Source organism: Bufo bufo, chromosome 1 (genome assembly GCF_905171765.1).
Source record: "Bufo bufo chromosome 1, aBufBuf1.1, whole genome shotgun sequence".
NCBI classification, from domain to species: Eukaryota; Metazoa; Chordata; class Amphibia; order Anura; family Bufonidae; genus Bufo; species Bufo bufo.
The window spans coordinates 177,539,430-177,565,567 of NC_053389.1; the positions used below are offsets into that span (position 1 = coordinate 177,539,430).

General features: G+C 44.5%; 1 protein-coding gene across 1 annotated transcript in view; it reads left to right on the forward strand.

The window, feature by feature from the left end:
* The first annotated feature begins 15,434 nt into the window (after positions 1-15,434).
* Positions 15,435-26,138, forward strand: part of EPS8L1 (EPS8 like 1) — a 132,153-nt gene continuing 121,449 nt past the window's right edge. Inside the window, exon 1 of the mRNA XM_040432560.1 lies at positions 15,435-15,554. The gene's annotated coding sequence lies outside the window, so the exon portion shown is untranslated. The remainder of the gene's footprint in view (positions 15,555-26,138) is intronic.

Sequence of the window (26,138 nt, forward strand, 5' to 3'; positions counted from 1 at the left end):
CAACGGATGCGGCTCGGATGCGGACCTTAAAAACTGTCGTGTGCATGAGGCCTTACTTAGATGATCACTCAAAACTACTGAGCCTGCCAAACCACCAGAACATACATTTAACTCCTTAACAGAACCCATTCATATAAGGGCTAAAGAGGATACTTCTAAATACTGAGGACCTATCATTAGCATAGGTCATCAATATCAGATCGGTGAGGGTCTGATACCTGACACCCCCATTGATCATCTGTTTTCAGCAGCAGCCGGTGCCGAGAATAAATACCAAGGATGGAGCCAGAAGCAGCAAGCCCTGTCCTCTGCGTTACTGCTGCTCTGCTCCTAGAAGTCTGAACCTGCAGTCATACTCCATCTGTCATCAAGAAGCAGGGCATTCATTTGAGACACATGGAAACAATAAAAATAATTGGCAGTGCACATACCATGTAAATAATAGCGTTTCGGAGTCATAGTGGATGATGGGATGAGGTAATGTGTATTACCTACCCCAGGATGCATTGTTTCCAGCATGACTTCATCATGCAACTATATAGAAGTGTATGTAGATCAGCGCAGATAGCATTCATTAGGAGCAGCATCGCAGGCTCAGCGATGAAAAATATTCACTGCGTCATGTAGACATTCTATTACACTATATAGCTGTAGATGGTGTCAGCAGGCATGTCAATATAGAATTTGAGCCATTACGGTGGATCACTGGTGCCATGCAGCGCTGGGGTCCTGGGTTTGAATCTGACCAAGGACAGCATGTTCTCCATGTGATAGGGAACATAGATTGTTAGCTCTGTTGGGCACAGCGAGTGATGACAATGTATTCACTTGCTCTATAAGGCCCTTTGCAGACGAGCGTGTGCAGGTTAGGTTTGGATGTGTTGCGAATGCGCTCAGTGAAGAATGCACGATTTAGCAAAAAAAAGTCATTCAGTTTTGTCTGTAATCGCGTTCAGTTGTTCAGTTTTTATCGCGCGGGTGCAATGCGATTTATTGCGTTTTGCACGCGCGTGATAAAAAACTGAAGGTATACAAACAACATCTCTTAGCAACCATCCGTGAAAAAAATGATTGCGGATGCGATTTTCACGCAGCTTCATTCACTTCTATGGGGTCAACGTTGTGTGAAAATCGCTGAATATAGAACAGGCTGCGATTTTCATGCAACGCACAAGTAATGCGTGAAAACCATGTACACAGCCCCATTGTACACAGCCCCATTGAAATGAATGGGTCAGGATTCAGTGCGGGTGCTATGCGTTCACATACCGCATTGCACCCACGCGGAATACTTGCTCGTGTGAAAGGGGCCTAAGGGAGTAAAATAAATAAATGCATTTGTGATAGCCGCACCTGCGCATCACATTCCCTATGGTGTACTGTAGACAGCGCATGCACATAATGGTGACGTTCAGGGAGAGGGGATGTACAGAGCTGGGATCGGCTAGAAGTGGCAGGCCTGGGCGCTATAAAAGCTGTAACCTGTCCTGCTAGGCACTTGGAAGGAAATGTATCATCTCCCTGCACCAGAAGGCCCCATTCATGTCACTGTATTTTTGATCCGCATTTTTGCAGATTGGGTGCAGACCCAATGATTTAATAAAAAAAAATGGATGCCACACGGTCGTCAAAAAAAATGGATGCCACACGGACGTTTTCAGAATTTTTTGCAGATGAGTAAAATACATACAGTCATGTGAATGCACCTGAAAAGTGACTTTTTACATGAGACCTTTAAAAAATAGTGTCAAAAGGGACCCCTTGGTGTCTCATTTGCTCATTTTCTAGGGGGTGCAGACAAATTATTGGGATACTGTAGATGATTACAACACCCAATATCCATAACACCATGTGACAATGAAAAACAATGCAATGAGAAGGACTGTCACAGAGGAGGTCATGGCTGGCCTGGCCCTATGCAATAATGAAAAAATGCATGGGTTTGGATCTCTGGTATTCTGACATTTGGATTGTCCCGGGCCTTGCTCCTGACTGCTGTTTATTCCCTGATGTGATCTCCTGGTACTGATCTGGTTTGGTATTTGATTTTGTGTTTGTATTCTGAGTTGGTTCTGATGTATCTCTCTGGTTTGGACTCTAATCAGATTTTGACTTTGTTCTTGGATTATCTGGTCCTGGTTTTGCCTGTCTAGTTATGACTTTTTTTTACCCCTCTAGGTTAGGCCCTTACACTTAGCTAAGTAGGGATTATCGTCCAGTTGAGGGCCGTCACTTAGGACAGATGGTGCAAGCAGGTAGGTACAGTGGTGCTGGTGGAGTTCAGGGCTTCACTGTCCCCTACATTTACACAAATACTGCACTACTTTCTGATGTTTAGGGTTATTTTCCAACATCTGTAGAGTGAGGTATTACCACCCATGGAGTATAGACATTATGCTGTGCATAGCAGAAGATTTCCCTTTACTCCCTATAATGCACTGCATCTCAGCTTTATAGAGACTCTGGCCTCGTGGGGTGTCTTAAGAGTGGTTGTATTTCTATAGTAACACCATTCCTTGCAGAATTGACTGCCTGGAATCTATTAGTAGACACCATCTCCCTGTAAGTCCAGGTTCACATCACCATTTATTTTTCCATTCTTCTGATCCATCAGAAGAACAGAAAAATATAGTAAAAAACGGATCCTGTATTTTAAGCATCCATTATGCTCATTAATACACATTTGCCATCTGTTTTAGCCATTTCCGTCTGAGATCCGTTATTTTAGACAGAAAAAAGTCCTGCATGCAGGATCAGAAGAATGGAAAAATAACTGGTGATGTGAACTGGCCTTAATGGGATCTGAATCTTAATCTGAATGTTAGAGCTCATGCACACAAACTTAGGGTGGGTTCACACTAGCGTTAGGGATTCCTTTATGGCTTTCCGTTATAACAGTCCTAATCCAGCAGTTAGGTATGTAAAGTTTTTAGAAGGTTAGCAAATACAAAACCAAGTCCGGCAATTCATATAACCCATTAAAAGTACCGTAATATACTTTAATTTAAATCCTTAAAATAATTGGAGACATCGACAATAAGGACGATAATAACTGAGGGTCCACTCAGATATATTGCCACAATTCATACCAGGGGATAAAGGCAGAGCTGTCCCTATTATCTCTCCCTGGTCTGAAGCTCAGCCCAGGGACGACCCCTAAAGGTGGGGGCTCCCTGTCCTCGAACCTGGGCTACTCTGAACCTAACACAACCCTAACACGGCGGTCCTAAAGGGTGGGAAGGTGAATTGAATGGTGCTAAAAGTGGACAGATAGACAAAACTAAAAAAACACATAAAGCTACCCTAATAGTAAAGGTCCTATTTAACATATAGAATATTAAGTATTTAACATATAGAATACCTCGTTAATATTAACACAACAGGCTCACAGAGGTATATATAGCCCCTAGGGGCCCAGTATGTAGCAGCATTAGCAAAGATGACTCATATAAATAATGCACATGGTGGAGAAAGTATTACGATGTATTGATGAGATGAGGTGAATTATGAAACCAGAGTCTCAAACCGTCCATAACACCCTATAAATTATGTAAAGAGTGTACTTGTTATCAAATGAAAAAGTAATATTCATTGATTATGATAATATTTATTCGGATGCTTCCCGCATCCGGCCAGTTACGGGATATTAAAGATTTTGTTGTTAGACCGGGCCTGGCAGTGTCAGACAAGGAGAAGGAGAATAGGCACCAATTATTATACCATCACACTCACACTCAGAGAAAACAGGAAAATGTTAGTCTCTCATTGATCCCGAGGGGGGACTGGGACCGGAACCGATGTATCCATTCACATTCCTTCTGGAGGATCTTCCTATCCCAGTCAACCCCCCGGGGAAAAGGTGGTACCAATTCGAGAACTGAGAACCTAAGGCATTTAGGGTCCCCCCCATGACACTCATTGACATGTGATGCCACAGGTGTGACATTCTTTTTCACTATGTCATTAACATGTTCAAGGACCCTCCGCCTAACTTCTCTCACTATTTTACCTATATAGTCCATAGGACACGTACATTGGCAGATGTAGATTGCCCCTTTGCTTCTGCAGTTAACAAAGTCCCTGACCTGAAAAACCTGTTTGGTCACAGAGCACGTAATGGTCTTTGCAGTTGAAATGTATTCACGTGCCTTGCAAGAACCGCACCTGAAGACACCTAGGGGTTTACGGTCCAGCCATGTACCCTTCTTTGTCGGGGGTGTAAAGTGGCTATGGACAAGCCGATCTTTTTGTACTTTTTCCTCTACCGTACGTAACTGAGGGGCGATCAGTTAGGACATCGGATAAGTCAGAATCCATGTGCAAAATGGGCCAGTATCTCTTCAAGACAGCCATCACTTCGTGATTAGCTACATCGTAGGTGGATATAATACATAGCGGTTGTGGTTCGTCTTTGGCCCTATGTTTTGGAACCAGGAGGTCTGTCCGATTTTTTTGTTTTGCATTTTTGAAGGCCTCCTTTAAAATTGTCTGCGGGTACCCCCTACCCCTAAATCTGTCCTGTAGCTTCCTTGCTTCACTGTAAAAAGGACCAGTTTCTCCTTACCCGAAGGTATTGACCCCTCGGTGTACCCCTTTTAAGGGCAGTGGGGTGATGACACTTCCTGTGAAGCAATGAATTAGTGGCCATGGCTTTCCTATACATGTCCGTCACAAGTCTATCACCCTCCTTTATTACCCGTATATCAAGGAAAGTAATGCTATTAGGATCTAGTTCAAAGGTAAACCGGAGGTCAATATCGTTGTTGTTAAGTTCAGCAATGAACCTCTTAAGCTCCCCCGGCCCCCCTTTCCAAACCAAAAGGATGTCGTCAATGTAGCGTGTCCAAAATACGATGTTATCGACCCACCAAACCGGTCCGTCAGGGAATACATAGGTATCCTCCCACCAGCCCAGGAGGAGGTTGGCATAAGTGGGGGCACAATGGCTCCACATTGCCGTCCCCCTGAGCTGGTGGTAGAATCATGAATTAAAGAGAAAGAAGTTGTGGGTCAGGGTAAATTCAATTAACTACAGGATGAAGATGTTGTGTGCCACACATTGAGTACCTCTGGTCCTAAGAAAGTACTCAGAGGCTAACAGTCCGTAGTGATGGGGAATAGAGCTGTAAAGCGACTCTACCTCGATACTAGCTAGCAAGCACTCAGGGTCTAGATTGAGGGTATCGATCTTATTAAGGAAGCCATTGTGTCCCTCGTATATGCAGGTAGGGACACAACGAACTGCCTGAGTACCTGGTCAAGATAAATGCCGCAGTTTTGTGTGAGGGAATTAACCCCTGACACAATCAGACTGCCCTTTAGTGGTGTTGTACCTTTGTGTATCCTGGGGGGCCCGTAGAACGTCGCTATACAGGGGTGTAAGGGAATAAGGAACTCATACTCAGAGGTGCTGATCACCTTTTTATTCAGACCCCTCAATAATATCATTTTTAGGTCTTCCATAAAGGACAGGGTTGGGTTTGATGATAATAAAACCCTGTCTTTTAGGAGGTCCATACACATATGTAGATATATATCATGGTCAAGAATGACCAGATTGCCGCCTTTGTCGGACGGTTTAATGATAATGAAATCATCTTTCTCCAGTGTCCTCAACGCATGCATTTCTGCAAGGGAGAGATTAAAAGTCCTAGGGTCAACCCTGCCTAGTTGATCTAGGTCAGAGGTAACCATCCGGAGAAAGATGTCCACACATTCGTAGTTTGAGGGAGGTGGCATCCTTTTAATTTTGGGTTTTAGTGCAGTGAATGGTCACTGACCGGGGTTACGGCCACTTTGTTCCCCAAGTTCGGTAAGATTCTGAAGGTCCATAAAGACCCCTTCATCCAGTCCAAGGCTCTCACATGTCTGTCTATTAGAGTTCCTGAAGAATTTGTGCCATTTTAATCTCCGGCAGAAGAGATGGAGGTCCTTGGTCCAAGTGAAGAGGCTAAAATTAGTGGTGGGTACAAACGACAGTCCCCTCTTAAGAACCCCAATCTCCACCGTACTAAGAGTCCGGGATGTCAGATTGATTATCTGGAGATCATTTATTGTCCCTTGTCCGTCCTCCCTCGATCCCGCAGCTGATACGGGATCTGATTCTTTTCTAAAAGAGAAGGTTGTAAAGGTGGAGTGATATTGGGAGAAATAGACGGAGATGAAGATGAGGAGGCATTTGCGCAACCAGTTCCACGTGCCATTCCGAACTTGGGGAAGAAAGTGTCCGTACGATGGGTCAGAAAAGTGTACGGGGACGGTAATGCCCGTCACTACAGAAAGGTCACTTGTTGTGCTGTCGTCTCCCCCCTTATTTATGGGGAGGTTGGTTATAACATGTAATGTAATGTAATGCTATGTACTTCCCTGTATTGTGAACTTTGCATGTGCAGGCCTGCTAGGGGTGTCATTCCAGCTCTTAGTCGTTAGAGGGAGCTAGGGAGCCCTAGTTTATATAAGGCCCAGTCAGGGAAGGGAAAGTCAGTCTAAGGTTTGTTGTCTAGTCTAACCAGAGATTAGACAATGTCAGAGTCAAGTCCAGGCCTGAAGCCTGTAGACCAGGAGAGGGTAATGCAGTCCCTGTAACCGGGTTCCTGATCCAAGGAGAAGGTTCCCCTCCTGAGTTCACATATGCAGAAGCAGGAACACCTCAGTTAAAGAGCCTGAGGAAGCTGAGAGAGACAGAGGCAAGCAAAGAAAAGCAGGAGGTACTCAAGACAACAGAGGAGGTACTTGATAGAGATAAAACCAAGGATATACGCCAGAGCTAGGGCATTGGACCTTGGAGAAGAGTTTCTATGTTCCAGGATCAGTCAGGAATAGAGTGCAAGCCGCCTGTACTGCAAGTCCTGTGTTTAACACTCTGAAGTCACCTTGCTATATCTGTATTGCCTGCATCAAATGTACTGCAACAAACTGTCTGCAAAGGAACTGCGTTTCCAGCTATGGCCTTGTTTGATAACTACTAAAGTTTGAGTTCTGCTTTAACATCACGTGGTTCCTCAGTTATTCCTGCTATCAGCAAACGGCGTGCCACCGTTTAATTGGCACTGGCGTCACGAACATTTCTTACCATCACCTGCCCTAGCAGAGAGTCAAACGTCTCAGGTTAGTGTCTATTGCACTACAACACCCAGGAACATTTCTAAACACAACTTGAGTACACTGCACCTCTCTTTTGGCGTCACGAACAGGATACGCACGCTTTCTAGTGCAAGAAGCGTGAACTTTGTGCCTTATACCGTTGCCCTGTGACCAAAGTGACCAACTACCTGTTTTATTAAAGTGGACTGAAAAGCATACCCAAAGTGTACCTAAAACCCCTAAAAAGCGCTGCGCAGTGTTGCGCTATCAAGAGGAAGAAAATCGCCGCATTGGAGTGTGGATTTATGGACTTTTTATCATCCTGCTTGCTGTCAGTGAATAGACAGCGGATTTTGCTAAAGATGGCCGCTGAGCTTGCTGAATTTACTGCTGCGTCATCTTCATCCCGAAAATGCGGGAAAAATTGGCGCCCTTTTGATGAAAAAGCGGGAAAGGGTTCAAGGTCAGGCGCCGCAGCCTGTCTGGACAGTTGCATGTCTGCCAGCATGGACTCCACCTTCCACATACTGGAATACCTGGGGGCCGGCCTCCCAGGGCAATGGGAGGATCTGGTTGAGCTTCTTGGCGCCGCCCTGTCGCTCTCAGGAGAAGGATCGAGCATGTTGGAGAGTGAGCACTGCTTTGCTGCCACGTCCGCGCCTGAAATACCGAACATGGATATTGGTGTAGAGCCAGAAGAGGCTCCACCGGCCTACTCTCTGGGACCGGAGAAACCCGCCTGCCCACCACGGGAGAAAGAACCAGAGCCCTGCTATGGCTCTTGGAGAGACTTCTTTCAGCCCTCTTTCAAGTGGTCTTCATTAATGGCAGAGATCCGGGAGGCCGCTATAAAGCGAAATACAAAGACTAAAATATATTATGAGGAATTGACCAAGACTATCCATGAACGACACACCAACACCCAACCCCGCCTGGAAAGGAGAAAGGGGTTGGTGGTGTCTTTTGACAAAACCCGTGGCTACGGGTTCATACAAGATTACCTAACTGGCAGAGATCTATACGTCAACAGGAGATCTGTCAAGCGAGACTACCTCCCTTCGTATCAACATAGCCTCCGCGAGGGAGAGGAAGTGGAGTTCACCCCTGCCGAGAGCCTGAGAGGCCCGTATGCAACTGCCGTGACCCGTGTCAAGCGTGAATCTGAGGACTGGGAGGCAGAAGAAGACTACTCTGGCTGCGAGCGGGAACCTGAACGGTCTCCAGAGCCGGCCCATCACGCCTTCCAGGAGCGGAGCTCCTTCATTGGGCCTAATGTCTTCTGGCAGCCAACCGTGTTGGAAAAATGGGTGAGCCCCTATCCTTCCCCCAAGCTGCCTCGCCGGGAGAAAACCATCCAGGACATGGAGAACTTAAAAGGACTTCGCGTTGCCTTTGAGAATATCCGGGAGGGTCGGAGACCCGATGCGCCACCAGAACCTGCAGAGGCAGCGTCCGAGGTATCGTTGCCTGAACCTGCGCCGGCGGCGCCAGCAGTTGACAGCGACTCCGACACGGAAAGCATCGGTGACCAGATTGTCCGGCTGGAGGAAAAGTTGCGGGAGCTGCGCAAGATCGCGACCGCCAGGATCCGGACGCCGCCGAAGAAGGACGAGGTAAGGGTGCCTGTCACCACCCGTAACCCACCGTCTGCTAATGTTGCTCCGTCAAGGCCCCAAGGGAGACCCATTATTCCTGGAAATTGCTGCACAGAGCCCACCGGACCGCTTGCGGCGGCGGTACCAAGTCCACTACAACCCACAATCATTATGCCGGGACCGGTACGGTCCACAAGAGGGTTCACCCCTAGGCCTATGGGGCCAATACCTATTAGGGGTCCCTTCACTTTGCAGCTGCCCCCTAACACTGTAATGTGGGCACATCCTCCTGTAGAGGACTACTACAGGCCATATTTGCCAGCAGGGCCGGGAGATTATGACATGCCTCTGTAAATCAGCCTGCTAGGCCTTTGATTTATGTTTCCAAGGAATTATGTTGAGAACTTAATCCTTCCAGGACAGGAGTCCTATGTTTCCCTGGTCCTTTGTTGCTGCTGCCAGTTCATCCACGGCTCAGTGGTAGGTGTTAACCACTGAAATCATAAGGTCAACAAAGCCAAGTTTGTTTCCAGGATCTCCTGCCTGCTTTTGCTACCCCACGCCAAGTTGTGCCTGTTCCTTAGTTGCACCTTTTACCCCTAACCCCCTTTTCAGGTTGATCAGGGGTATTACAGCACTTGTTTTATATTTTGCAACTTGATGTTAAGGAACTGTGCCCGGAGATAGACTCAAAAGAACCTGAGCCTCTGAGATTCTTATTCTTTTTAAAAGGAAATGTGCCCAGAGATGGACTCCACCGCACGAGAGCCTCTGTGATTTACAAGAAAGGAACCTGGGTACGGACTCATGTTTGTTCTTTGAGCCTCCAAGAACTTTTATACTGTTTTATCTATTTTGCTGTTCTATTAAGGACAATTTGCACATATGGACTATCCTGGTGTTAATGTTACGCTGTGCCAGGTCAGCGCCCCAGTTCCATTCATTATCCTGAGAGAAGAGAACGACGCCCCTTGTCACCACACTTCACCTTTGCCAATTGGACCTGATATGAATGTAAATGCAGATGAATTACATATATGTAAGCCTGCATGTGTCTTTTTCTGTTTCAGGTAGAAATTCCAGTTGGGTGGGCCCTGATGGAGTACGAGGTCGTACTCAGCTTAAAGCAGTGGGGTATGTAGTGTACGGGGACGGTAATGCCCGTCACTACAGAAAGGTCACTTGTTGTGCTGTCGTCTCCCCCCTTATTTATGGGGAGGTTGGTTATAACATGTAATGTTATGTACTTCCCTGTATTGTGAACTTTGCATGTGCAGGCCTGCTAGGGGTGTCATTCCAGCTCTTAGTCATTAGAGGGAGCTAGGGAGCCCTAGTTTATATAAGGCCCAGTCAGGGAAGGGAAAGTCAGTCTAAGGTTTGTTGTCTAGTCTAACCAGAGATTAGACAATGTCAGAGTCAAGTCCAGGCCTGAAGCCTGTAGACCAGGAGAGGGTAATGCAGTCCCTGTAACCGGGTTCCTGATCCAAGGAGAAGGTTCCCCTCCTGAGTTCACATATGCAGAAGCAGGAACACCTCAGTTAAAGAGCCTGAGGAAGCTGAGAGAGACAGAGGCAAGCAAAGAAAAGCAGGAGGTACTCAAGACAACAGAGGAGGTACTTGATAGAGATAAAACCAAGGATATACGCCAGAGCTAGGGCATTGGACCTTGGAGAAGAGTTTCTATGTTCCAGGATCAGTCAGGAATAGAGTGCAAGCCGCCTGTACTGCAAGTCCTGTGTTTAACACTCTGAAGTCACCTTGCTATATCTGTATTGCCTGCATCAAATGTACTGCAACAAACTGTCTGCAAAGGAACTGCGTTTCCAGCTATGGCCTTGTTTGATAACTACTAAAGTTTGAGTTCTGCTTTAACATCACGTGGTTCCTCAGTTATTCCTGCTATCAGCAAACGGCGTGCCACCGTTTAATTGGCACTGGCGTCACAAACATTTCTTACCATCACCTGCCCTTGCAGAGAGTCAGCCGTCTCAGGTTAGTGTCTATTGCACTACAACACCCAGGAACATTTCTAAACACAACTTGAGTACGCTGCAAAAGAACATTGTTTGTTGAAAATATTATAGCCTAAGGCCATTGTATCTTGAGGAATCACTGTAGTAACTAGTGCTATTAGAAAGTACAACTTGTCCCACAAAAAGCAAGCCCTCATACAGCTATGTGAATGGAAAAATAAAAACATTATGGCTCCAGGAAGGCAGAAAGTAAAAAATAAAATAAAATGAAAAATCGCTGCGTCAGGAAGGGGTTAACTGGGTACAATGCTACTGCCAGTGTGGGAGGTTGGTCAAGGAAAGATGCTGCTGGGTATTTTGTGCTGCATTGTGGCATTTATTTGGCATTGTTGGGGAGATATTGTGTGCTGCACAATGATATCGGATGCTGCTGAGCAGGTATTTTGAGCATTGTCATGGTATGTGTTCATACTTACCAACATATCAGTTTGTAAAATCAGTGCATATAAGCCCCGTTCCCGGAAATGCCCTGAACCTGCCCAGAAACACCCACTTATGGATAGGGTTTCTGTTAGCCCTGCCCATTTTTAGTTTGGGAAAATCAGGGACAGTCCCAGCAAATTCAGGACAGTTAGCAACTAGTGTTGAGCGCGAATATTCGAATAGCGAATTTTAATCGCGAATATCGGCACTTCGACAATTCGCGAATATTTAGAATATAGCGCTATATATTCGGAAAATTGAATATTCGTTGTTTTTTTTTAACACAGTACACATCAGGTGATGATTCCTCCCTTCTTCTAGCTTGTGGGCCAATGAGAAGGCTTTGTCACAGCTTAGCAACATCCCAAGCAACCAATAGAAAAGTTGCCTACCCTTTACTATTACGTAAAATTCGCAACCATTTTCTCCAATCTCAGGAAACTTTTACCAGCTTGAAAAATGTAGCATAAGTGACACATGCCGGTATTTAGCGCGCATTACGCGAATAATACATTGCCGATTTTCGCAATCAAGAATATAATCTCGAATTCTCAAATTCGTGAATATATGACGAATATTCTACAAAATATTCACCAAATATCGCGAATTCGAATAGTGCCCTGCCGCTTATCATCACTATTAGCAACTATGTGTGTTGCTTTTGAGGAAGGGAATGTATGTCTCTGACACCATGTGATTAGGCATTTCTGTCTTGAACTTTTATTTTCGTTTTTGCACTGATGGTTTACATAGGGGCATGACCAAGTAAAACAACATTTGCCTCAGCATTCATTGCGAGCCACTATTTTACATGATATCATTTGTGAGCTGGTGGGGTTTGTGTGCCAGGGGTGGTTTGTGATCCCTAGAGCCATATCATCACTTCCAGGACTCCTTCTTCTTTAGGGCTTGTTCACACGACCGTATGGCTTTTTCAGTGTTTTGCAGGCCGTTTTTAACGGATCCGTTTTTCCGTTTTTTGCTTCAGTAGTGTTTCTGGTTCCATTCCATTTTTCCGTATTGCATATACAGTATACAGTAATTACATAGAAAAAATTGGGCTGGGCATAAAATTTTCAATAGATGGTTCTGCAAAAACGGAATGGACAAGGGCTCATGCACACAAATGTTTTTTTGCGTTCCATACACGGGCTGTATTTTGATTCCGTATACGGTCCGTATACGGAACCATTCATTTCAATGGGTCCGCAAAAGATGCGGACAGCACACAGAGTGTCCGTTCCGTGACCCCGCAAAAATTATAAGACATGTCCTATTCTTGTCCGTTTTGCGGACAAGAATAGGCATCTCTATAATGGGCCTCCTGTTCCGTTCCGCAAATTGCGGAAGGCACATGGGCGGCATCCGTTTTTTGCGGATCAGCAATTTGCGGACCGCAAAAAACGGCACGGTCGTGTGCATGAGCCCTAAATTCTGTATGTGTTCTGTTTTTTTTGTGGACCCATTGACTTGAATGGAGCCATGGTATGTGATTTGCGGGCAATAATAGGACATGTTCTATCTTTGAACAGAACAGAAAAATGGAAATACGGAAACGGAATGCATATGGAGTACATTTGAGCTTTTGGAGGGACCGTAGCTGGGCTCGTTCAGGCATCATTGGCGCCCGTTACGTGGGTGACATATGTTAAGGCATGGGAGTACTGGGAAGAATGGTGTAGTAGGCTGGGTGTTGGAAACGGGGATCTTGAAGTTCCGCTGTTGCTGTTTGTTGGGCATTGTAGGGAAGAAGGGTGGTCAGTGGCAAAAATGAATGGCTGCATAGCTGGGTTGGCGTTTAGTTTTAAATTGAGAAAAATGACGGACTTTACTAAGTCCTTTTTGTAGCAAGGACTTTAAAGGGTTGGCGTCGGTTGGGGGCCAGGGTGGACAGCAGGAGGCCAGTGTTGTTTGAACTGCTGTTGGGGTTAGGTGAACAGTTAAGGGGGGTTTGCAGTTCGGTTTGGGAAGAAAGGTTGTTCAGATTAGCGTTTTCTCTTGCTTTTTTGGGGGCTTTATGTTTAGGGGAGTTGGTTTGTCTGACAGTTAGTCGGGTGGGGGGGCTGTTTAGGGAGGATGTTAATTTGTTTAGTCACAGGGTGGGATTCGTTATTCGGCGGTCTAAGACGGATGTGGTAGGAAGGCAGGGGGGAGTGGTATTGTTCGGTCTTCCAGGCTGTGGAATGTGTCCGGTGCAATGTTTGAGCGAATTTGGGGCGGATACGGAAAAGGGGATTAGACGATTATTAGTGCATACCGATGGGTCCTTTTTGTCCCGTTTTCAGTTTGCAGCTTTTTTTCGAAATGTTTAGAGCGCTTAGGGCTAGGACGGGCGGGGTACTCTATCCATTCGTTTAGGATCGGGGCAGCAACGGAGGCGGCTCGTTGGGGGCTGGACGATGAGATTATTAAACGGATTGGGCATTGGGAGTCGGTTCGGTTCAGGTCTTATGTTCGTTTGAATCGCTTGTAATTTAAAGGGCCCGGGAAAGCAAGGGTATCACCAGGGGAATTGTTGTCAATGGCAATTGTATTTTGGTGTCTGGGCAGCAGTTCGGCCGGACAGTAAGCAGTTGGGATTCCCACGGTCCGAGGTGGTGGTAAGGTGGCTGGGGCGTAGAGGCATGGTCTGAAGTGGGGTCTTCCCTGAGTTTCATCGTTTTGTTAGGTTGGACAGGGCGCCGGATGTTCGTGTGCTGCATGTTGGCGGCAATGATTTGGCGGCACGTCCATTGCGGGAGCTGCTGCGCGACATGAAGTTCGATTTGCTACAGCTATGGGCTTTGTTTCCACAGTTAGTTACGGTATGGTCGGACATTGTTCCAAGGATGGTCTGGAGAGGGGCTAGATCAGTGGAGAGGGTGAATAGGGCTAGAATAAAACTAAACAGGGCAATGGGGCGTTTTATGGCAAGGAATGGGGCAGTAGCGGTGAGGCATACAGAACTGGAGAAGGGAGTTGGGGGCTTTTGGAGGTCGGATGGAGTACATTTAAATGCGGTCGGGTTGGACATGTGGAGTTTGGCCTTGCAAGATGGTATTGAAACGGCATTAGGTGTATGGAAGGCTGCGCAAACTTAAGGAGTCAAGTCTGTGCATTGGTGGCAGGGGGAGGTCCTTGAAGTTGGTTTATTCACTGGTGAGGATGATGGGAGGGCTCCGCGGTTGGGGCTGGACTCCCAGTGGTGGCGGAATTGAAGGAGGGGCCATTCAGCGGTGCTTCCGAGCTGGCGGGCAATGGCTGGAGGCAAGATGGCACTCTGGTGGAGTATTCCAGTTATTTGGGGCTTCAAGGACCTCCCCTTGATAGGAATTGATTATTGTCATGGTTATTTTATATGGTTATTTATATTCTATGTTGTTTGTTAATAAAAACGGCTGCTGTGGCCGATTTATTGCAGCCTGGTGTCCGAGTCTTTATTAAAGGTAAAGGGGGGTATGGGGATGTTTGGACTGAATGGATTAGTAAAAGAGGTGGAGGTAGTTGGGGGGGTGTCTTTAGGGGCATGGGAGGATGAGAAAAGGGTTCAACCGGTAAGTAGCCAATACCCCCGTCATGAATTTGCACTATGGCTTCTTCCCAGTAACACCTGAATCCAAGGGAATTCAACAGAAGGACTCCCTATAAATCAGTTATGGTCCTTTTACCCAGGCTGAGCATCAGGACAATTATCAGGAATGAGCATTCATGGAAATGCTAGTTCCCAAAACCTATCCCATGTAAAGGTACTGGATGAATGAGTCTATTTATTGGGTGATCGGATTTTGTACCCCACAACCAAAATGATTGCTTGTGTTCAGCACATCGCCCTGTGTAGACAGGGATCGATTGCCGACAAACAATGAACCTGTATAGACAAGACAGTGAGGATCACTCCTGCTCATACAGCCGAGATGATTGCTGCATGTAATCGCTGCTCTCCCCAAGTCTCAATGACTGGGCAATTATCGGGAACAAACCATATAATTACATGAGAATAGGCCCCTTGAAAGGACCAGAAGTCTCACTGTGAGAAGAAATGTCCCATATTGGACAATACCTATAAAAGACTAATTCAGCTCTGCTACATCTGTATGTACAATGAATACGTGATTGCTGGGACGTCACAGCCTTCTCTTCCAGTCAGTGACTCCAGCACACCCTCAAGCTTCTTAAAGGGCCACCTCGGACTCCTTCTACCAGATATGTGTGCTGTGTTTGAATAGTTGCCAAACTACACCTAGTTTCCAAGTGTTCTGGAATGTGGGTGTGCCTCATGTGAGAAATACTAGAGAGGGACCTGCACCTGTCACACTAGTAGCTGGGGACCTGGAGAAGGCGCACACACCGTCCTTGGGCCCTTTTTCGAAGGAATGTGTATTCATCGCTCTGGGATTGTGGATTAACTGGCTTGGATTTGCCTCACTGCTCCTGGACTAAAGTAAGCAGTCACCTTCAGCTCTGGCTCCAGTCTTCATATTACCTGCAGCAGGGTTATACTGGTGGCATGCCCAGCACTGAGCACCCACAGTACCTGCAGCAGGGTTATACTGGTGGCATGCCCAGCACTGAGCACCCACAGTACCTGCAGCAGGGTTATACTGGTGGCATGCCCAGCACTGAGCACCCACAGCTCCTCTGTCTCTGAGGAAGACATGTCATTGATAAGATCTGCAGTGATTGATCGGATGATGAGCTTCCTGATCTGCTTCCTCTTGCTGCATTTTCCTATTTCTCTTACTTTTTTGCTGTACTTATCGTCATGAATTTAGTTACAGTACCTCAAAAGTTAGATATTTGTGCAAAAATAATTTACAGTCATGATATCCATCTCCCATCTCAGATCTATCTGTCTGTCTATATATCTTCTATCTGATATCTGTTTATCCCATATCTATCTGTGTGTTTGTATGTCTATCTTCTATCCGATATCTATCTGTCTATCTATTTATCTCATTATCTATCTAATAATAATCTTTATGTATATAACGTCAACATATTCCACAGCCCTTTACAATCTATCCGTCTGCCTGATTGTCTTCTATCTATCTATCTATCTTCTATTATCTCTTGATCTGATATTTGTCTGCCTGTTTGTGTCTGTCTATTTTCTTTCTTTCTTTCTTTCTTTCTTTCTTTCTTTCTTTCTTTCTTTCTTTCTTTCTTTCTCTCTCTAGCTGTCTATTTCTCTTGCTCTCATGTATCTGCCTGCTTTATATCTATCAAGATGCCTATCTGTCTTTCTACCTCAATATCTATTTTTTGGAGATTTTTTAAAATAGTTTTTCTTGTGTTTTCTGAAAGTCTATGGAAATTATGAAACAATACATACAGTGGCATTTTTTCAGTTGCAGTGCATTTTTTGTGTGTGGTGGTGTTTTTTACAGTGGTGTTTTTCAGGAGTTTTTCCATAAGCTTCTCTATAGGGGAAAAAAAAGAAAATGCCTGAAAAAAATGGATTTCACATATGTGAAGAAAACACCATAGAAATTAAAAAAGTGCATGCAGTTTTGTAGCAGTTGTGTGGCTTTTTTTAGGTGGCAGAACACCCACCAGAGCACCTAGGCGTGTAGAAATGTGTCTTCGGCATACATTCAGGCTGTATACCTTTCTGCTCACTGTATTGAAAAACGTAGTCAACTTTTCCATGTTTATCAATCACTTGAGACATTTTCCTCAAAACACTTAAGAATCGTGTCCTGCAAGTGGCAGGCAGTACAGATATCTTACTGATGTCTGGAGACGGACCAGAGAGTCAGATGACAGGTCGGCCTGGAGCAGAGCTCCTGAATGCTGTATGACATTGCCCACCAGCTGGGAGACATTGTAAGGAACAGGTAACAATGATTATTTTGTACGTTGCCTGTGGGGTTGTCCACCTGCCAGAAGCGTTCAGCTCCAGCTCATCACTGCAGCACTGGACCCACTCAGGTCAATGAACGCTGATCTTGAGGGCCTAGAGACCGGGGTAGTGTTATCTGCATGCTCTCATCCATGGAGGTGGGACAGGTCCATATGGCTTCATGAATTCTTCTATACTGCACGCACATAAACAATTCCCCCCATCATCCCTTACAGCCCTGGCCTCCAAGATCAGGAGCAGGAGAATAATTGAGAACATGGCATGTTTTATTTTTGCCCTTTCTAATATAAATGTATAGATCTCATTCCATTTATAGATTATTCACTCATGGATAACAGTGAATGGCACAAAATAACATTTCATGGTTTTTGAGAGAAATGTGATTTTCTGTTGCCGATAGATTCATTTTGCCTCGTGTTCTGTGACTATTTTCAGCTGTTTATCTCATTTTCTTTGTTTATGACACCTTTTATTGACTGTAGCTATGATTGTAAGGCTACGTGCACACGAACGATGTTTGTTTCCGTGTCCGTTCCTTTTTTTTTTTTTTGCGGATAGGATGCTGACCCATTCATTTCAATGGGGCCGCAGAAAAAAGGACAGCATCCGCATCAGTATGTCCGTTCTGTAGCCCCGCAAAAAAAATAGAACATGTCCTATTCTTGTCTGTTTTAGGCATTGTTACAGTGGATCCGCAAAGAAAACGGATGGCATACGGATGACATCCATTTTGGTTTTTTTGCGGATCCGCAATTTGCGGATCCGCAATTTGCGGACCGCAAAACACATACGGTCGTGTGCATGTAGCCTTAGTGAAAGATCAGTCCTGACTCATGATCCTGGTGCACCTAGATCGATGTCATCTTTATGTCATCACATGGGAGCAGCTCTATGTATTCTAACGCAAACGTCAGCTGAATCACACGGCTTCTATATTTGGACGGTATTGATGCTATCGTTACAAGTTCCTATGGTTAATGGAATTCCCGATTGCAGCTTCATTATTCTTGTATTATGCAGAAGAATGTCAGAAGTCACTTCCGAGTTTTATGACGTCCATAAAGCTTCTGTATATTGTAGGTGTTACCATATCTTATGATGTTATACATAGGACATAAGCAGGGACCTGTGACTCTTGCTGAGAGTATACTATCCCTGGCGCAAATTACAGACATAAAACGGGGCAGGAAAACTTTTTAAAGGGGTTGTCTCACTTCAGTAAGTGGCATTTATCATGTAGAGAAAGTTAATACTAGGCACTTACTAATGTACTGTGATTCTCCATATTGCCTCCTATGCTGCCTGGATTCATTTTTCCATCACATTATACACTGCTCGTTTCCATGGTTACAGACCACCCTGCAATCCATCAGTGGTGATCGTGCTTGCACACTATAGGATAAAGCACTAGCCTATGTGTGCTCCCATGGTACCGGCCACCAGAGAGGCTGACGCTTTTTCCTATAGTGTGCAAGCACGACCACCACTGATGGATTGCAGGGTGGTCTGTAATCATGGAAACGAGCAGTGTACAATGTGATGGAAAAATGAATCAAGCCAGCAAAGGAGGCAATATGGGTAATAACAATACATTAGTAAGTGCCTTGTATTAACTTTCTCTACATGATAAATGCATTTTACTGAAGTGAGACAACCCCTTTAAGTTGTTTTATAAAGATGCTGGTAAAATTTCTTATTTCAGGCCAGTGACGACTGACGTTGGCTTTTAAGGGCCCCATTCACATTAGTGTATTGTCGTCCGAATCCAATGAGTACGAGAGCTCGGGGGAGAGAAAGATTGGGCAAATTGAATATTTTTACTGGATCCCAAGAGATAAGACACCACCAGAAGTGTCTGGCAGTTGCTTTCTACCCTCTCCTTACGTTCATGGATGTGTATGGGAGGTAGTAGGAGAGATCAGGGGCGGATTGGCCATAGACCTTGCAGGGAAACTTCCCGGTGGGCAGATGCCAAGGGGGCCACCTGGGGCCTCCTCATGGCCGGCCAGTGATAGTTTTTGGAGATGTATTTTGTGCTGCTGGCAGTATTTTGTGATAAAAGAAAATGCGAGGAGCACTCGAATATCTGGTTGTAAATGGACTCTCACCAATGTGTAACGGTATATAAAATACATTTTTTATTTCTAAAATAATACAATATCTAAATGTCTCGTGGATATAAAACCTTATTCACAACATTATTACCCAAACTTCATAAATAGTATAGCATTTATGAAGTTTGGGTAATAATGTTGTGAATATTCGAGTGCCCCTCACATTTTTTTTATTCAACATTTTATTTGACTTTACGACATTGGGTGTGTCGTGGGGTGTGCACCAATCCATTTTTGGTCAATTGGTTGAGCCGCTATTACAATTTTATCTCTTAAGTATTTTGTGATGGACTCTGTTGGGTACATGGCAATATGGTATTGCTGGCCCTGCCTTCCATCAACTTGGACCCCACCACAAAACAGGGCCACTTTTAGTATTTGTTCCAGGGCCACTTTAAGTTCCCAGTCCGCCCCTGTTAGAAATAGCTGTCAGATAAACAATCGTTCAGACAACAGCTGTTGAATGTGAATTGTCGCCTTAGTGGCCTAATCATTTTCCTCCCTTGATATGGACTAAACAGAGACATTAAAAAAGATCTATATTAACCACTGATTGAGAGGCGCTATGAACTATTAGGGCACATTGAGCTGAGGTGAGTCCCTTTAATTTGGGCAACCTTAGGCTAAGTTCTGCAAGTAGCCTATTATATATCATGGAAAAATCTCTGAGTGGATTTATTAACAGCTCCATAGGCAGCAATTCGCCAGACAGAGACCAAAAGAGAGTCCTTCTCCATGTTCCCATTGTGCATCGGCATACTGTCTTTTTAATCTTTATTGGAATTGCACTTTCCAATACATGGGGCCTCCATTTCAAAATGGGACAATATGGGGGACAGATGCCATGATAGGCCTTTGCTGGAAGTATACACTCACCTAAAGAATTATTAGGAACACCTGTTCTATTTCTCATTAATGCAATTATCTAGTCAACCAATCACATGGCAGTTGCTTCAATGCATTTAGGGGTGTGGTCCTGGTCAAGACAATCTCCTGAACTCCAAACTGAATGTCAGAATGGGAAAGAAAGGTGATTTAAGCAATTTTGAGCGTGGCATGGTTGTTGGTGCCAGACGGGCCGGTCTGAGTATTTCACAATCTGCTCAGTTACTGGGATTTTCACGCACAACCATTTCTAGGGTTTACAAAGAATGGTGTGAAAAGGGAAAAACATCCAGTATGCGGCAGTCCTGTGGGCAAAAATGCCTTGTGGATGCTAGAGGTCAGAGGAGAATGGGCCGACTGATTCAAGCTGATAGAAGAGCAATGTTGACTGAAATAACCACTTGTTACAACCGAGGTATGCAGCAAAGCATTTGTGAAGCCACAACACGCACAACCTTGAGGCGGATGGGCTACAACAGCAGAAGACCCCACCGGGTACCACTCATCTCCACTACAAATAGGTAAAAGAGGCTACAATTTGCACGAGCTCACCAAAATTGGACTGTTGAAGACTGGAAAAATGTTGCCTGGTCTGATGAGTCTCGATTTCTGTTGAGACATTCAAATGGTAGAGTCCGAATTTGGCGTAAACAGAATGAGAACATGTATCCATCCTCTGATGGCTACTTCCAGCAGGATAATGCACCATGTCACAAAGCTCGAATCATTTCTAATTGGTTTCTTGAACATGACAATGAGTTCACTGTACTAAAATGGCCCCCACAGTCACCAGATCTCAACCCAATAGAGCATCTTGGGATGTGGTGGAACGGGAGCCTTGTGCCCTGGATGTGCATCCCTCAAATCTCCATCAACTGCAAGATGCTATCCTATCAATATGGGCCAACATTTCTAAAGAATGCTATCAGCACCTTGTTGAATCAATGCCACGTCGAATTAAGGCAGTTCTGAAGGCAAAAGGGGGTCCAACACCGTATTAGTATGGTGTTCCTAATAATTCTTTAGGTGAGTGTATGTACTGTATATATCCGATGATAGGCTTGAACATAACATATACAGAGCCTAAACGTATGTGAGGAAAAGCAGAAATATCTACAGAATTATACTGACGGCATTATTAAGCAAGGTCATGCAGAGACACACAGTATTATAAATCATTATAATGCCATGCGCTCCTGCGAAACAAGCAGTGTCCATAACGGAGAATCACGCTCCCACACGGCACATTTTTTCTGCACAGGACACGCTCGTCTGAAAGAGGCCATTCTATAACTTTGTTGTACATTTGCTTTACCTGTGTAGTATTTACCTGTCTTTAGACTTTGGTTAATTGTCAAGCTCATTATGTTAATCCCTTCCCTGCCCTGAGGTGCTCAGGTAGTTTGGCAGTCCTTGAATACAACACATACTGATGTCTGTATTCAGAAGATATTTTGCCTGTGTGTTTAGTTGACTACTACTGACACAACAATAACTACCCCATTAAAGTCACAGACCTGTTTATCTGTTTGGATTCCATAGATGATGTCCTTCCATTTATTGATGTGTGGGTTAGGTTTGTTGGTGGGTATTTATTGGGTAAAAGTGACATCTAGTGATGGTGCTCATGTACCTAGAATTTACAGGGTCACTGGAGATCAGTATGAGAACCATGTTCTTGTGTATTTATCACACTGACCCACCAGAGGATGTACCACTAGATCCTGTAAAGACTTTGACACAAGGTCTAGCAGAAGACACAACAATTTAAAGTTGACTTTAGAGCCAGTTGCTTGCCACTAGGGACTTTTTGATGAGATGTGACACTGGAGGAGGTGTGGTTCCTCTGGATTGCTACAGATTTGGCTTTGAGATAAACACTGTCTAGGCCCGGGATGCCCTGCTATTCACCCTTAACTGATTCTCTTTCACGGTCACTGTGGACTGATAATCCCATTTTTCAACTGTATGGCAATAGAATATTTTTGGCTCATGAGGAACTTTTTCAATTGTGTGAAATTATCTGGAAACAAATATAACTAGTCCAACTGCAGCAATGAACGAGATGGGTCCCCATCAGGATGATGGTTTGACCACCCACCACCAATGCGCCTTGTGTTTGTTTCCTTCTCCTCACCATTTTATGACCCTTGGTTCAACTCCAGAGGGGAATCCTGTGTGTAGATATTTGTCATGCAGTAGCAAACACTGTAGCACTAACCAAGGCTGGACCCTCTTTCTCCTAGAATCCCACGGCAGGTTTCCTCTAGGGTACATACTTTCTGTGTTCTGCCCCCTGTTTCTTGAACATGGGAGCCATTCTAAGTTTTGCACTGGAGCCCATGCTTCTGTCAGGGAAATCCTTTATTTTTTTTAAATAACAGAGAAGAATGAGAAGAGGGCCCTAATACAGAAGTTCAGGAGTGTGACCCTTCGCAGATCCTATAGTCACACCTGGTCCCTGGAACGTGAGGCAGCCCAAAGGCCCCTCTTTCCCATAAGAGCAGACCAGTAATATAAATGATATGGATATGATAATACCTGAGGGCCCCATTTAAGTTATGCCTCTGCGTTTTCTGATGTTTCACATTTAAGCTGCATTTTATTAAATGGAGAAGAACACCTTGTACCTTTTCCACTAGTAAGCGTCAGGCTACTTTCACACCTGCGGCCGTGCGTTCCAGCTGGCAGGTCAGGCAGACAATGTGGGGAATCGACCAGACAAAAAACGCTGCGTGCAGTGGTTTTTGTCTGGCCGATTCTCGCTATACTTCCCAGGTAGCAGCCGAATCTCTGCCAGACCCCATTATAGTCAATGGGGTCCAGCAGGAAGGTGACAGCATCCGCAATGCCGGATCTGGAGTATTCCGGTAGGTAGATGTGACAATAGCTCTATGTCAAGAGCTTTCATTTTCCCACACATGTGTAGGGAGTCCTAAGGGTGGTATTACACTGCCCATCTTTGGGCAATGCAAGCGGCGATGGATGATACATCCATCAGTGCTCGTGTGCTCTGGCCTGATTACACAGTGTGGGAGGATGGATTGCTACTGCAGTCGTTTCTTCCTCATTCTCTTGTATTCATTATCCGGAGCAGATCCAATTACACAGGGAGATGTGCTGCCGATAATCGGGCATCGTTTATCCTGATGAAAGATGCCTATCAGCTGATGAACGAGCATTTGCTCATTGATCGGCTGATCGGCTGCTCGATTTTACAGTACAAGCCATTTCTCGTGAATGAGCGTTCATATTTCCAATAATTGGCCCGAAATCACGCAGTGTAATAGGGCCCTAAGTGTTCAGAATTGATATGTGCACATTTAATATTGACTTGTACATACCTGGGGAAATGATCTGTGCTGGCAGAAAGGTCATATATAGCTTTAAAAATATCTGACTTTGCAACATTTTCTACATTTTACTATTGTTGTCTCGGTGCCTGTTCATGCCGGTTACGGTCTATTAAAGGGGTTGCCAGGATTAGAAAAAAAGAGCCTTTTTTCCAATGACACCAATTATTCGTGTAAATGGTGCAGTACCAGACATAGCCTTTGGACAGTAGTGGCACTGTTTCCGGGAAAATAATATATATATGATTGGTAAATCCTGATAATGTATTTTTTTGGCTAAATTGTATTCAAAATTAATTAAAAATAAATGTCTATATAATTTCTGTATGTAACTATGACTTAAAAGGAACAATCCAGTTAACTGATACTCTATGCGGGGCCTGAGGGGGAAAAGCGTGATTCTCCCTTTGGTGTTATTTCAATCAGCTATGCCCAGACTGTTCCTTTTAACAGAAATCAATGTATAACTTATTTTCTAAGTTGTTCCTACCCTTGAAGGAGCTTAGTTTTCACATAACTACGTTCACATACCAATTACTAACTGTGTTACAATTTGGAAAGAACATTAGAAGTTGGAGTATAGCATGTATATGACAGCATCTGAAAATATGCGGAATGGAACAACCTCTATCAGCTACATTGTGGAGGCCAGCCGCTTGCATTCCACAGTTTGCGGAACCGAACGGGCCACCCATTATAGAAATGCCTATTCTTGTCCGCAAATCAGACATGTACAAGAGTAGGACATGTTTTTTTGAGGGGCCACTGAAGGGAGCAATGGATGCGGACAGCACACGGAGTGCTGTCCGTATATTTTGCTGCCCCATTGAAGTGAAAAAATGCAGCTCGGATGCGGACCAAAACAATGTTTGTGTGCATGAGGCCTAAAGGAGTATATAACCTTTAGAATGGGCATAAATGACATAAATTCATCAAAAGTTTAAAATTCTTTGACCTTTTTATGCTATTTTTCTGGTGCACAGCCGTTGATACAGTTTCCCCTATGTGATAGCCAATTTTTACCTTTGATGTGCGTTTTGACTTGAGCTGTAGCCCTCAGAATGCTGTACCCTTCAAACCAGCCATGACGTATAGCAGATTACAGGAGAATTATATAAAAAGTCCCTGTAACCCAGCACATGCAGCTGATTTTGTTCCTGTTACCTGATACATATACTGTCAGTATTTGGAAAGACACGTTGCAGCCATGAGCGGACTTTACAATTCTACGCTCGATTATTGCGGATTTTTGGCACTGAAGGTGATTTATGCAGATTGATAATTGATGGAAACTGCTGGAACTACATTTAGTTAAGAGGTGTTCACTGTTTCTTGGCATAAAGTCGCTAAGGCCTCATGCACACGACCGTTTTTTTCTTCCGTTTACGGGCCGTTTTTTGCGGTCCGTATACGGAACCATTCATTTCAATGTGTCCGCAAAAAAAACGGAATGTACTCCGTATGCATTCCGTTTCCGTATTTCCGTTCCGTTGAAAGATAGAACATGTCCTATTATTGCCCGCAAATCACGTTCCGTGGCTCCATTCAAGTCAATGGGTCCGCCAAAAAAACTTAACACATACGGAAATGCATCCGTATGTCTTTTGTATCCGTTCCGTTTTTGCGGAACCATCTATTGAAAATGTTATGCCCAGCCCAATTTTTTATATGTAATTACTGTATACTGTATATGCCATACGGAAAAACGGAACGGAAGCGGAAACACAACGGAAACAAAAAAAACGGAACAACGGATCCGTGAAAAATGGACTGCAAAACACTGAAATAGCCATACGGTAGTGTGAAAGAGGCCTAAAAAAGCTATACGGTCATGTGCAATAGGCCTAAGAGCTCTGTTACTTGCAGCAAGGGCCATTCACCTTATTAATAGTCTTAATATATTAATACAATAAAACTGACACATTGATATATTTAGCAAAAAATCTTTATAGTAATTAGGTAAAATCAGGGAATTCCTAATTAAACAAAGTTCATCCTTCATTCCCGAACTGCATCTATTAACCAGAGTGGTGGCCACAGTGAGCACCTCTTCTTCTAGAAGCCCCAAGATAACAGGCAGTACATTGATTTCAATGGAAACTGTGGAATATTTAATTTCTCCCGTAGTAGTGGTGCAGGAGATCTGAACACTTAAACAAATGTGTCCCCACAGATTTCCTTCAACGTAACAAACTTTGATCAGCGTGTGTTTGAGGGACCCTTTTAGCAAGAAGGTATTGCCCAAAATGGACAACCTCTTAAATATTCACAATTTTCAGATTGCTTGCCATAAAAGCTATGTTGACATAATGCTATTGGTTGCCATTTATTGCCATTTTCCCCAAATGTGCTCATACGAGCAGTGTAATTAAAATCAACCAAGCATGCCTTATGACCACAGGAGTATGCTGGCACGGTGTTGGTTGGTGGTGTTGATGGGTCGCAAGGCAGCAGGTTAACTTTTATTAAGGGAGATCCTCTTGCTATGCAGGGTCAATAATTATGGCACCCCTCCTTACTAGAATGTGATGCGACAGTGTTATTGAAAGTATTATTGTTTGATCACTTTATGAGCATAGTATTTCTCTGGAACTAGTCATGGCCCATCCAACATGGCACTGGGAATATCCCGACCCAGGAGCCCTGATTGCTGTGGAGTGAGACTGTGATTTGCCCAATCCAATGTCGGGACACACAAGTACGAGTGTGTAGTGTCTCCCACATGGAACCTATGGTAGAGATTATTTAAAGAGACCTTTCCTGCGCAAAGGCTGCTGTTGTGGGACAGATTGTTATGCTGTGACTGTGCC